Source organism: Canis lupus, chromosome 21 (genome assembly GCF_048164855.1).
Source record: "Canis lupus baileyi chromosome 21, mCanLup2.hap1, whole genome shotgun sequence".
NCBI classification, from domain to species: Eukaryota; Metazoa; Chordata; class Mammalia; order Carnivora; family Canidae; genus Canis; species Canis lupus.
This window is the reverse complement of record NC_132858.1, coordinates 27,952,898-27,964,932: the sequence shown is the minus strand read 5'-3', so window position 1 is coordinate 27,964,932 and position 12,035 is coordinate 27,952,898. Positions and strand designations below refer to the sequence as shown.

The 12,035-nt window shown below is 41.5% G+C and overlaps 1 protein-coding gene across 7 annotated transcripts in view; it reads left to right on the top strand.

Annotated features, from left to right (window-relative positions):
- The window catches only part of LRRC4C (leucine rich repeat containing 4C), a 1,168,116-nt gene that overhangs the window by 692,162 nt on the left and 463,919 nt on the right, over positions 1 to 12,035 (top strand). For all 7 annotated transcript variants that reach the window (XR_012014048.1, XM_072791171.1, XM_072791173.1 and 4 more), the window contains one exon: positions 2,265 to 2,401. The gene's annotated coding sequence lies outside the window, so the exon portion shown is untranslated. The remainder of the gene's footprint in view (positions 1 to 2,264; positions 2,402 to 12,035) is intronic.

Genomic DNA, 12,035 nt, shown 5'->3' with positions numbered 1-12,035 from the left:
GTGAGACTGTAAGTGGATGAGAAGTAATTGACTCTGCCAGAGATTCTGAAATTCACCCAAATTTTCAGCGACACTCTGCAAATGGGGAAAGGGATCACTCCTGCCCTCCTGTTGCTGCTGACGGGGGGAACGTGCTTGAACTTGCGAGCAAAAGCTTACTGAAGTGTCAAGCCATCCAGGACCATGGTTTTCCGTAGAGGTCTTTAGAATCCACAGGCAATGGCTGAACGTAGAAAAATGATTCCCAGAATTTGGGCCACCAAAGACCCCTGTCATATTTTCTTACTGTTACATGAACCTGTAACTTGAATTTTTATTTCTTTCCCTGCTGAACAGAGTTCGTTCTTTGATGATACTTGATGTGTTTCTCATCTTCTTATTAATCTGGAAAATATAGCCATCTGTCATTCCAGACTGGTATTAGTCCTTTTTTTTTTTTTTTTTTTTTTTCTTTAGTGATTCCCTCCTTGAGTTGCTTTAAATCTACCCATAAAGAGACCGGACAATTCAGGTGGCTTTTGTCTTATTGCGGATGATGGCAGTCACTGCCTTTTTGGAATATTTAAAATAGCTCATAGCATTGCTTATGTAGACTCATAAACATATACAATCAAATATTAGAGTAGAAAGGGAAACAAATTCAGACGGAAAACTTCAGATTAGCTGGATAGATAAATAACGAGGTAAGATGGGTTGGAGAGATCCTGGGGCCTCCTCACAGCCTTCAGAAAGTTTTAATAATTTACCCCTCACTTTTTCTGCCGGCTTTGACAGATGGGTGGCCCATTCTCTTACATAGCTAGACCCCGATAAATGGAAAGATGCAGAGAAGCTAGAAGCAGGGGATGTGGAGACAAGCCCTGCTCGTAGCTGAATAAAAGATTTAAGAGAATCACTCTATTTCCCTGAGCTCTGCTTTTCCATCTATAAAAAGAAGACATTGGGCTGTGTGATCTTGCTATCTCTTTCTATTCTAAAGTGATGTGATTTTTTTTTAACATCACTCTCCCTAAGCCTCATTTTTCTTATCTGTAAAAATGGGAAGAATGCCTACCTCACAAGGTGACTTTGAGGATATAAAGATAACAATTGAGTGCCTTTTCCTGTACAAACCTACTTGATTTCTGAATTCAGTTATTAAGAGTTTATAGAATGAGTTCAGATAGTGAGGCGTATAGCACTGTTGGAATCTCTTTGAGTTTGGTGTTTCCTGAAGCAAGTGGTGAGTTTTGGATAGTGAGAATTTATCATGTGTTTTTAGTTCCTGGATATCTATGTAAGCACCTTGCATATAGCCAACACTCAATTAAGACCTACCCTGGTCTCCTTGACCTTGAGGATAAAGACAGCCTTGCTTAGCTTTGCGCCCTGAGCCTATAGCACAATGGCTACCAGTCGGGGAGGTCTGTCTGTCTGTGTTTGTGGCCCTCAGGTAAATCATGGGACCCTGCTGAGTCTTGCAGCAGCTGAGTAAAATGTACCTAACAATGTATACGCCCCGTGGGGTTGAAGTGAAGAATGGTAGATGGTTATGTCAAAAAAAAAGGGCAAATCAAATCATGACTCCTCATACAGATATAAAATGAACAGGTATTAAAGATTTTATAAAACTGGGTGAGTCAGGGAGGGCACCAGGAGTGCTATAACCAGTTAAAAGAAAAATCCAAAACAAAGATGCGCTTATAGGTCAGGAATTCTGAAGTTGATGTGCAAATGTAGGTGAAACTAGCTTCTTTCAGAGTGTGCGGAGAAGTTAGCTGAATCTGTGCAAGACAGGATAAAACTCGTGTGTTTGTAGAAAATAATTATCTCATTATTTTATCTATTTTGCTTGTTTTGTTATTGTTATTGCTTGTATAAAAAGTACTAGTACAATCCCAGGCCCATGGGCAACTTCTCCAAATGTTGAATTCCTCACCACCTCCTGAGGGCCTGCAAATAACAGGCCAATTTTAGTCAAATGTATTAAATCGAGTCTCTAATCAATAAATTTTTATGAAGATTGTGCCATCCACCTGCTGCACTTCTGAAGTTAGGTGTAATTATAGATACCAAGCCACATTGACAGGCAGTATAGTTTTTAAGACCCATCACTTCCTACTAAACCGACTTTTCTATTACAGATAATAAGAGTGGCAAAAAGATTTTAGCGTGCGTTATGGGTGCTAACATATCTAAACTCTCAACCAGTAGTCATCTGGTATTTAAATTCCAAGGATATTCTTTAATTCCGTGTGTGAGTGCGGGTGTGTGTATTTTTACAGGAGTTGCTGGAAGAACAGAGCTCACCCACGCAGATTAACAGTATGGAAACATCCTGAAACTACTCTGGAGTCTAAATAAAACGACTGGATTCGAGTTTCATGAACAAGGAGACTGGTCCATGGATGATTTGCTACAGGTAAGTGAGAGGTATAATTTACTCTGCTAGAATCCTTCACATGTTCATTGACTGCGGGGTTGCTAATTGCGTTTCGGATGATTATAATACTCCTTTGGTACAGCTGACAGCTTCTCTTCCCTCCCAAACACACACATGCGGATGCTGACATATGGTTAAATATCTGGCCATTTCATCTTGCTCATTTGGGCTTCCATCAGTTACACGAGGAGGAAGCAGGGGGGAAACAAAAGAACCCACTTCATAAAACTTTTACTAGCAGTGATTTCTGTGGAGGGGCGGGAGTCAGACTGAGTGTTCCTGGAGCAGATGTTCTTGGCGCTGCCTGGGAGTGGAAAGAGTGGCAGATTGGCCTGCCCAGGGTTCAGAGTGAAACAAGCAGACAACTGGGGATGCCCCCTCTTTTTTGGAAATGGGGGCAGAAGTTAAGTCATTAATGTGGAACAAAGTGTTTGGGAAAGGTGGCCGGCTTTTTCGTCTCCCTTTGCAAACCTGGGGAGACTGGAAAGCTTGAGGTGGTAACAGCATGAAAGTAGTTGCTGTTGGGCTATTGGGAAAGTGGAACTCATCTAAATGGACCAGTGGGGGAAGCAAGAAAGTCCAAGCGACTCCTACAAATGGCAGTATGTGAGGTGTGGGGCGCGTGTCGGGGCATCTCCTTGAGCTGCATCTTGTACCATCAGGGGTCAAGGCTACCTGAGCCTAGAAGCAAGAGCCGTCCAGCTTGGTTCAATGGAAATAATCTGTTCATTCATCTGTGGTGTTTCACTCTGTGAACAGATAAAAGATCCAAACTTGAAGCTCCATCTATGGCAAGTGAGACATTTGTACTTGCCATTTTCCGTGGCAAACACTTGGTTGAATCAGTCATGCTGTTCTAAGGAGGGAAAGTAGAAATGTTGCAAGAACCTGAAACCACAGTCAGAGGAGGAATTGCTCACACATTTTCCTGTTAATATTTAGTCTCCTTGGGTTGCATGTATAACAGCTCTCTGACCTAAATTCATAACTCAAGAGCTTCCCGGAAGACAACTCTTGTTTCTTGCACCGACTCTATCACATTGTGTAAGATTAAGCTACTAGAGGACATGCTATCTGTCTCTAGGGAGACCTCATTGCTTTGAGAGTCGCATAAAAACATAGAATAAGGAGCTGTTTTGTAGTATGGGAAGTGCTCGCAAAAGATGAAAAGGCCAAAAAAAAAGACGAAAAGGCTACATTCGGATAAAGTCTGGTAGAGGAATATGAACCAATAAAGAAAGAAAAGATTTGAAGCTTTTTTTTTTCTTTCTTACTTTTTTTTTTTTTTTAATTGTACTGATTTGTTTGAGAGAGAAATAGAGAGTGCATGAGCAGGGAAGGGGCAGAGGGACAAGCAGACTCCCTGCGTAGCGTGAGGCCTGATGCCGGTTTGATCCCAGGACCCTGAGATCACAAGATCACCCTGAGCCCAAGCCAGATGCTTAACCGACTGAACCACTCAGGTTCCTGGTGAAGCTCTTTTGCACTCTCTCTCTCTTTTTTTTAAGTATGTATGATTGTCCCCTTTCTTTGGCTTTCATTGGAGTCCTATCTATTCAGAAAAGTGAATGCTGCTTGCATTTAGTTAGTATCTTTTGTTTATAGAGAAGAAAGACCCGTGTAGGTGGAAAAAAAGATTATTCTGGTAACATATGTCAACAGAAGTGAAGTAAAACTTGAAAACAAGGGGTAAAAAGGCAATACTATCCTCATCAGTTTGTCCTGTTCTCAAAAACAACAGAGCTCTTACTTCTTTGCGACTCTGCTTCTCCCCGAACTCCTGTCCACCCCACACCCCACTTCTCATTTCTGATTTTCTTAGTCCTGTATTTGTTCAGCTCATTGTTTTGCCCCGTGAAGAGACTTTCATGGCCCGTCCAGCTACTTTCCCTTCACTCGGCTTCGAACCCTGTCCTGATAACCTGCACCTGTTAGGCCGCACTCAGGAAACAGCAACCGTGCCATGGTGATTTTAACAGATGAGATTGGAGAATGATTCACCAGGTTTTTGCAGAACGGAAAAGGTGAAAGGGGGACCCTGGGGAATTCTAGAAGGAGCCACTAGAGAAGTGGCTGTCCTGAGTACGGGGACAGTGGGCAAGTGTTTGGGGGGTGATTAGACTGTTAGAATCCTGAGGGAGGGAGTTTGTAGAACTGGAATTTCAGAGTCTCGGGTGAGGGTGTTGCCTGAAAAGTAGAGGAGCTTTAGAAGCTCAGGGGTGGGGAGGACTCCACATTGCCAAGATCCATGTCTCTTAGAAGTTAGAGCAGCTGGCAGGTGCCAGTGCCTCAGGAGCTCCGACTGGGGACCATGTGGAGCTGGGACTCAGAATTTTCTGAGGGATCATGTTCAGCCAGGATTACAGGCTGAGAAACCAGAAGGGGATCCACAGACAGAGCCGACTGGCCAAGGGAATGTCCTTTGTGGTGACCCATGCCCCACCTCTCAAAACAAATTAGCGGGGGAGGGTCTTGAACGAGAGGTAGTCACTTTTTACTGAGCACAACGGAAAGCATCAGCCCTGAGGTAGCAGGGCTGTGAATCTGACAGTTTTCCTTAAAGTCAGCTAAGGGCATTTCTGTGACGGCCACCTGGTCCAGATATAAAATATGTACATGTGACGTTATTGGTGACTGATTTCATTTTATTGCTTTAATTAAAGTATTTTGTGGCGACAATTGTAACATTGTGACAACTGTACATTAATGTGTGATTTTAAGCAATGACATGGGGGGAATTCTGTGTACCCCCTCCCCCTGGCCCCCCTAGAGATAATTATCTCACAGAACTTGATGGCAGCCAGGGTCTTGCTGGTCATGCAGTCACCATGCAGAGAGCATTCTTCTCACCACCAGGGGCCCTCCTGTTGTCCTTTTGTAGCCACACCCACTTCATTCCCACCCCCTGACCTTTTCCTTCAGTAGCTGGCAACTATTGATCTTTCAGTTTCTATCACTTTCTCACTACAAGAATGTTGTATGAATGGAATCATATGTGACATTTGGAATCCGCTTTTTTCTTAAAAAAAAAAAAAAAAAACTTAAATTCCATTTGCCAACATGTAGCCCCCAGTGCTCATCCCATCACGTGCTCTCCTCAGTGCCCATCATTCAGTTACCCCAACTCCCCTCCCCACCTCCCCTTCCTCAACCCTGTGTTTGTTTCCCAGAGTCAGGAATCTCTCATGGCTTGTCTCCCTCTCTAGTTTTTCCCCACTCAGTTCCCCTCCTTTCCCTTATAATCCATTTCACTATTTCTTATATTCCCAAATGAATGAGACCATATAATGTTTTCATTTTCCGATTGACTTATTTCACTCAGCATAATACCCTCCAGTTCCACCCACATCGAAGCAAATGGTGGGTATTTGTCATTTCTAATGGCTGAGGAATATTCCACTGTATACACAGACCACAGCTTCTTTATCCATTCATCTGTTGATGGACACTGAGGCTCCTTCCACAGTGTGGCTATTGTGGACATTGCTGCTGTGAACATTGAGGTGCAGGTGTCCCGGTGTTTCACTATCTTTGGGGTAAATCCCCATAGTGCAATTGCTGGGTCGTAGGGTAGCTCTGTTTTTAACTTCTTGAGGACCGTGCACACTGTATCCAGAGTGGCTGCACCAGCTTGCATTCCCACCAACGGTGCAAGAGGGCTCCCCTTTCTCCACATCTGCGCCAATATTTGTGGTTTTCTGTCTTGTTATTTTAGCCATGGAACTGGCTTTTATCGTGCAACCCAATGCTCAAGAGGCCCATCTAAGTTATGGGTGCAATAGTTTATTCATTATTTTTTGCGACTAAGTAGTATTTCTGGTAGGGATATGCAGCAGTGTGTTTAACCATTCACCTGCTGAAGGACGTCTCCGTTGTGTCCGATTTGGGACTGTTATAAATAAAGTCGCTATAAAAATATATGTACAAGATTTTTGTGTGAACCTAGGATTTCATTTCACTGCCTAGACGTGCACTGCTGGATTATATGATGGTTGCATAGTTAGAGGTTTTTCCTGGCTTTATTATACCATGGCTGGCATATAACACTGTGTAAGGTGTACCAACCACCAGAGGACTTGATACAGGTTCACGTTGTGGACCGTTTGCCACAATAAAGTTTGTTACCAGCTTGCTTCATCTTGGATAATTACCGTTGTACTGTTGGGGGGGCTGGTGGAGAACAGTTGAGAGCCATTCTCTTAGCAACGTTCAACTGTACAAACAGTATCGTTGCTAACTGTCATCATCAGGCTGTGGGTTAGCTCTCCAAGGCTTGTTCATCTTCTCACAAAGGTGATGCCTTCGGAGCAGGGCCTCCCTATGACTTCCACCCACAGGCCTTGGTAACAATCGATCTGTGTTTCAGGGTTCCACATTTTCGATTCCACGTAAGTGACATCTTACAGTGTTTATCTTTCTCTGTCTGACCTATTTTATTTAGCATAATGCCTTCAAGTTCTACCCATGTCATCACAAATGGCAGGGGTTTTTATGACTGAATAATAGTTCATATATATATATAATTTTCTATTCATATATATATAATTTTTTTTAAATCCATCTATTGATTGACACTTAGGTTGTTATTGTGTCTTGGTTATTGTGAATAACGCTGCACTGAACATGGAAGTGCAGGTATCTGCTCAAGATAATTTCATTTTCTTTGCATATATATCCAGAAAATTACTGGATCCTGTGACAGTTCTGTTCTTAATTTTGAGGGACATCCCCATGCTGTTCTCCACAGTGGCTGCACCAATTTACATTCTCACCAATGGTGCACCAGCCTTCCCTCTTCTCCACATCCTTGCCAACACTTGTTGCTAGATTTTGTTTTGTTTTGGTTTGGTTTTTGATAATAGTCCATTTAACAGGTGTGCAGAGCTATCTCATTATGGTTTTGATTTGTAACAGGAAAGCTAGAAAAAAGATCCTCTCACCAGGAAAGGGAGGACAGAGTGAGGAGTGAGCTACCCCAACCATTGGGACACTGCATGAAGGACTCTGGGGGCGTGACCCCATCCAGGGACTGGCAAAGTTAACATGTTAAGGAGTAGCTGAGAACAAGTTAGAAGGGCAGGGTCACCTGTATCCGCCATGTGGTGGGAATGACAGTGGCTCGTAGTGACCTACTCTGCAGAGGACCTCATCAGCTTTGGCCACTAAAGAAACTAGACTCAGACTGCCTACAGATTTTGCAAGATTCAGCCCCACAGGTTGTCGTGTTTACAGATTCCAGCCAGCCTGAGAACAGCCTCCCCTGTTTCCACCCACAGCATCCCAAGGCCGTGGCCCGCAAATTCCAACTGGCAACCAACCTTGGCCTTGGTGGCTGTGCAAGTGCAAAATGCAGCCTCCTCATCCCACTTGTTGATTTTCGCCTTTGTTGCTTGTGCTATTGGTGTCATATATATATATAAAAAATGTTGCCAAGACCAATGTCAGAGAGCTTTTTCTCTAATCATCTAATTGTGTTTTTATTTTCAGTTGCCTAAAAACTAGTGATGCTTAACATCATTTTCTGTGCTTATTTACTATATGCATATTCTCTTCTGGGAAATATTTGTTTGTGTCTCTTGCCCATTTTCTAATTTTTTTTTTTAAGATTATGTATTTATTTGAGAGATAGCAAGAAAGAGAATGAGTTGGGGGGATGGGGGCAGAGGGAGAGGGAGAAGCAGACTCCTCGCTGAGCAGGGAGCCAGGTGTGGGGTTCGATGCCAGGACCCTGGGATCATGCCCTGAGCCGAAGGCAGACACTTAATGGACTGAGCCACCCATGGTCCCCTGTTTTTTGTTTTTAACTGTTGAGTTTTGAGAACTTTTTGTATATTCCAAGTACTAGTCCTTGCCAGATAAATAGTTTGCAAATGCTCTCTCCCATTTTGTAACTTGTCTTTTCACTACTAGGAGTCACAGAACAAAAGTCTTGAATTTTGCTGATGTCCCATTTATCAGTTTTCCCCTTCATGGATCATGCTGTCGGTGTCCAGTCTAAGAATTCTTTGCCTACCCCCAGGCCTTCTGAGTTTTTTTTTTTTTCCCCTAACACTTTTATAGTCTTACATATTATATTTAAGTGCAGAATCCATTTTGAGTTAAGTTTTGTTTAGTAAGAGATGAAACTTAAGTCAGATTTAATTTGATTGCCTGTGGATGTGCAGTTGCTCTTCTTCATGTGGGCATCTGTGAACTGTCTTTTTCATTTCACTTGAAATCTTCCTGGTTACTGGTGTAATGAGTAACTTGCAATTGGAATCTGGACATTTTGAGCATTTTAGTATGAGACTCTATATCTTATTTAAACCTTCCATTTTGGCTGACCTCTGATTTTGCACCAGTAGGGGAACAAAGGTAGAGTTAATATCAGGAGTAGAATTCCATGTTCCTTATTTGGCCTTTGTTGACACTTGAGTGGATGGGAGCTTCTCATTACTTATGGGCAGGAGTTTCAACTCCTACTAGGCTTTTACTGATATTTCCGGTGCATGAAACGGCTACCCACGTGGCCACCACTGACAGCACGGGCGGGGGGTTGGCCTCATGCCGGCTGAGTGGAGGTGAAAGCCCCAACTCTCCATGTGGCCAACTCTGACATCATTCTGGCATGTCAGGGAGAGGTCCTCCTATGACTGTTGGGTGGAGATAGTAGACCAGGGTCTGTCCCCATGTCATTTCTGCTGAGAGGGCAAGGGTTGGAGGGTGCCTTGTTGCTACGTGGCAAGGATACACATGCTGGTGTCCTAACTGGCCTTTTCTGATATCGCCTTAGTGGATAGTTTGGGGGACCCTTCATAGCTTGGAGAAGGTGAAAATCTAGGTCTGCATTAGATTTTGCTGGTCTCTGGGAGAAAGCCGCAATTTTTTTTCTGTGATGTTTATCTGGATGAGAGTAATTGTCTCACAGTTTTCTTTCTTGCTAAGCTGGCTTTTCTTTGTCTTTTGAATAGAAAGAGCAGGACTTTATTGATTCTCTTTTTTGTTGGTACTTGTCAGTATTGTCAGTATTTCTCAATCTCTGGTCTCTTCTACCTTAAATCTGGGGTATATGAGGCAAAGGGAAAACCCAGAAAACTCCTACCACCGTGTCATTACTTGGATCTAAGCTTCCTAGATTGTCTGCCTCATGCTCGTCACCTTTCAAGGTCTTCTTATGCAATTATATATATATATATATATATATATATATATATATATATATAATTTCCAGGGTTTTCAGTGTACTTAATGGGATGAATAGAAGGAGAATCTACTCCAACATCCTAAAAATGGAAGTCCCTTGGAAGCATTTTTGAAGATACTGTGATGGATCTATTTTCATTACTAACTGTAAAATATAATCAAGGCAGAACCATAAAGATGTAAAACAAACAAAGAAGCAAGCAAGAAGACAAGGCAAAACAAAGCACCCATCCCCCACACACAAAAAAATCCAAATTTCACCAAATCCATTCTTCTGCATTTTGGTAAGGTTATACACAAAATACTATCTCAAAGAGATGATTGGTTCACATAGGAGGGATTTAAAAATAATTATTGAATGAAGGAATATTTACCAAATTGAATTAACAATGTGCCAACTCTGACATGTTAAAGAATGTTTTAGGCACTAAGGAATATATATATATATATATATCCTGTACCATATACATAACCTAGAGCTCTAACTATCAAGTTATATAAAAACCATTCCCAGTGCTAAAATCGAAAGACTAACATAACTACAATATCTGTTCGAAAGTTGTCTTTCATCTCCTGACAGTAAGACAGTGTCTTGTTCATCTTTGTCTGCTGCTAGTGCCTGATGCAGCACATTACTCATCATACATGACTTGCTATAGGAGTTTAGCAGAGGGAGAGAGTGTGCTTTGAGATGCCAGGAAGTAATCTGTCTTATATTTTCCAAAAGTTCTGCAGAAAAAGTGTTCTGTAACATTTCTAGATAATGTATTCTCACATTTCACATTTCTTGAGCAAGTCAGAGAATTCTTAATGTGAATCCTATGCCTACAAATGAACTCGGGTGCTTCTTGCTGTAGCCTCAGTAGAAGCAGAAGAAAGTTAAGCACCTTTCTTCACACGTATACTTTAAAATATCTAAGATCTGGTGCCCTTCTATTTTATCACACATGCTTTGACCCCAGATATTAATTAACTGCAATCGCCTCTTGTTTTGCGATACATGTAGATGGTGTCTATGAGTCAAATGTCAATTCCATCCATCCTATTACACACAAGAAAAAATAAGTAACTATGATGAATAAACAAAAATAGCAGTATATGGTAACAACATGACTTAACATCACTGCCCTATTTTTTGAGGAAAAGTCAGATTCTTCATTCAAAATTTGTGGATTGTAACACATAAGGAAATATTACATTACTAAAATTAGAGGTACATTAAGTAATTAAATATATAGGATCGATAAAAGAATTTTCAAATTCGCTAAAAATTAATTGTACTATTTAAAGTATACATCATTTGAACTGGATTTAACATGTTTTGACAAATAAATGTTTCTTTAATTTAAATTCCATTAGCCAACATATAGTACATACTTAATTTCAGGTGTTCAATAATTTATCAGTTATGTAAAAACACCCAGTGCTCATCACATCATGTGCCCTCTTTAATGCCCATCACCCAATTATGCCTCCACCTACCTCCCCTCCAGCAACCCTCAGTTTGTTTCTTATAGTTAAGAGTCTCTCATATTTTTTCCCCCTCTCTAATGGCTTCCCATTCAGTTTTCCCTCCTTTACCCTGTGATCCTCTGCACTGTTTCTTATATTTCACATATGAGTGAAACCATGTGATAATTCTTTCTCTGATGGACTTACTTTTCTCAGCATAATACCCTCCAGTTCCATCCACATTGATATAAATGGTGGGTGTTTGTCCTTTCTGATGGCTGAGTCATATTCCATTGTATGTGTCCCTTCAGATCACCACATCTGTATCTTTGGGGTAAATACCTACTAGTGTAATTGCTGGATCATAGAATAGCTCTATTTTTAACTTCTTGAGGAACCTGCACAACTGTTTTTCTGAGTGGCTGCACCAGCTGGGATTCCTACCAACAGTGGAAGAGGGCTCCCCTTTCTCTGCATCCTCACCAACACGTCTTTCTGGTCTTGTTAGCTTTCATCATTCTGACTGGTGTGAGGTGGTGTCTCATTGTGGTTTTGATCTATTTTCCTAATGCCAAGTGATGTGGAGCATTTTTTCATGTGTCTGTTGACCATTTGTATGTCTTCTCTGGAGATATGTCTGTTCATGTCTTCTGCCCATTTCTTGATTGGGTTATTTGTTTTTTGGGTTTTGAGTTTGATAAAATCAAACTCAAACTTGATCAAACTTGTTTTATAGATCTTGGATACTAGCCCTTTATCTGATATGTCATTTGCAAATATCTTCTCCCATTCTCTAGGCTGCCTTTTAGTTTTGTTGACTATTTCCTTTGCTCTGCAGCTTTTAATCTCAATGAAGCCTGATAGTTAATGTTTGCTTTTTTTTTCTTTGCCTTTGAAGACATGTCTAGCAAGAAGTTGCTGTGATTGAGGTTGAAGAGGTTGCTGCCTATGTTCTCTTCTAAGATTACTGTCCTTTAAC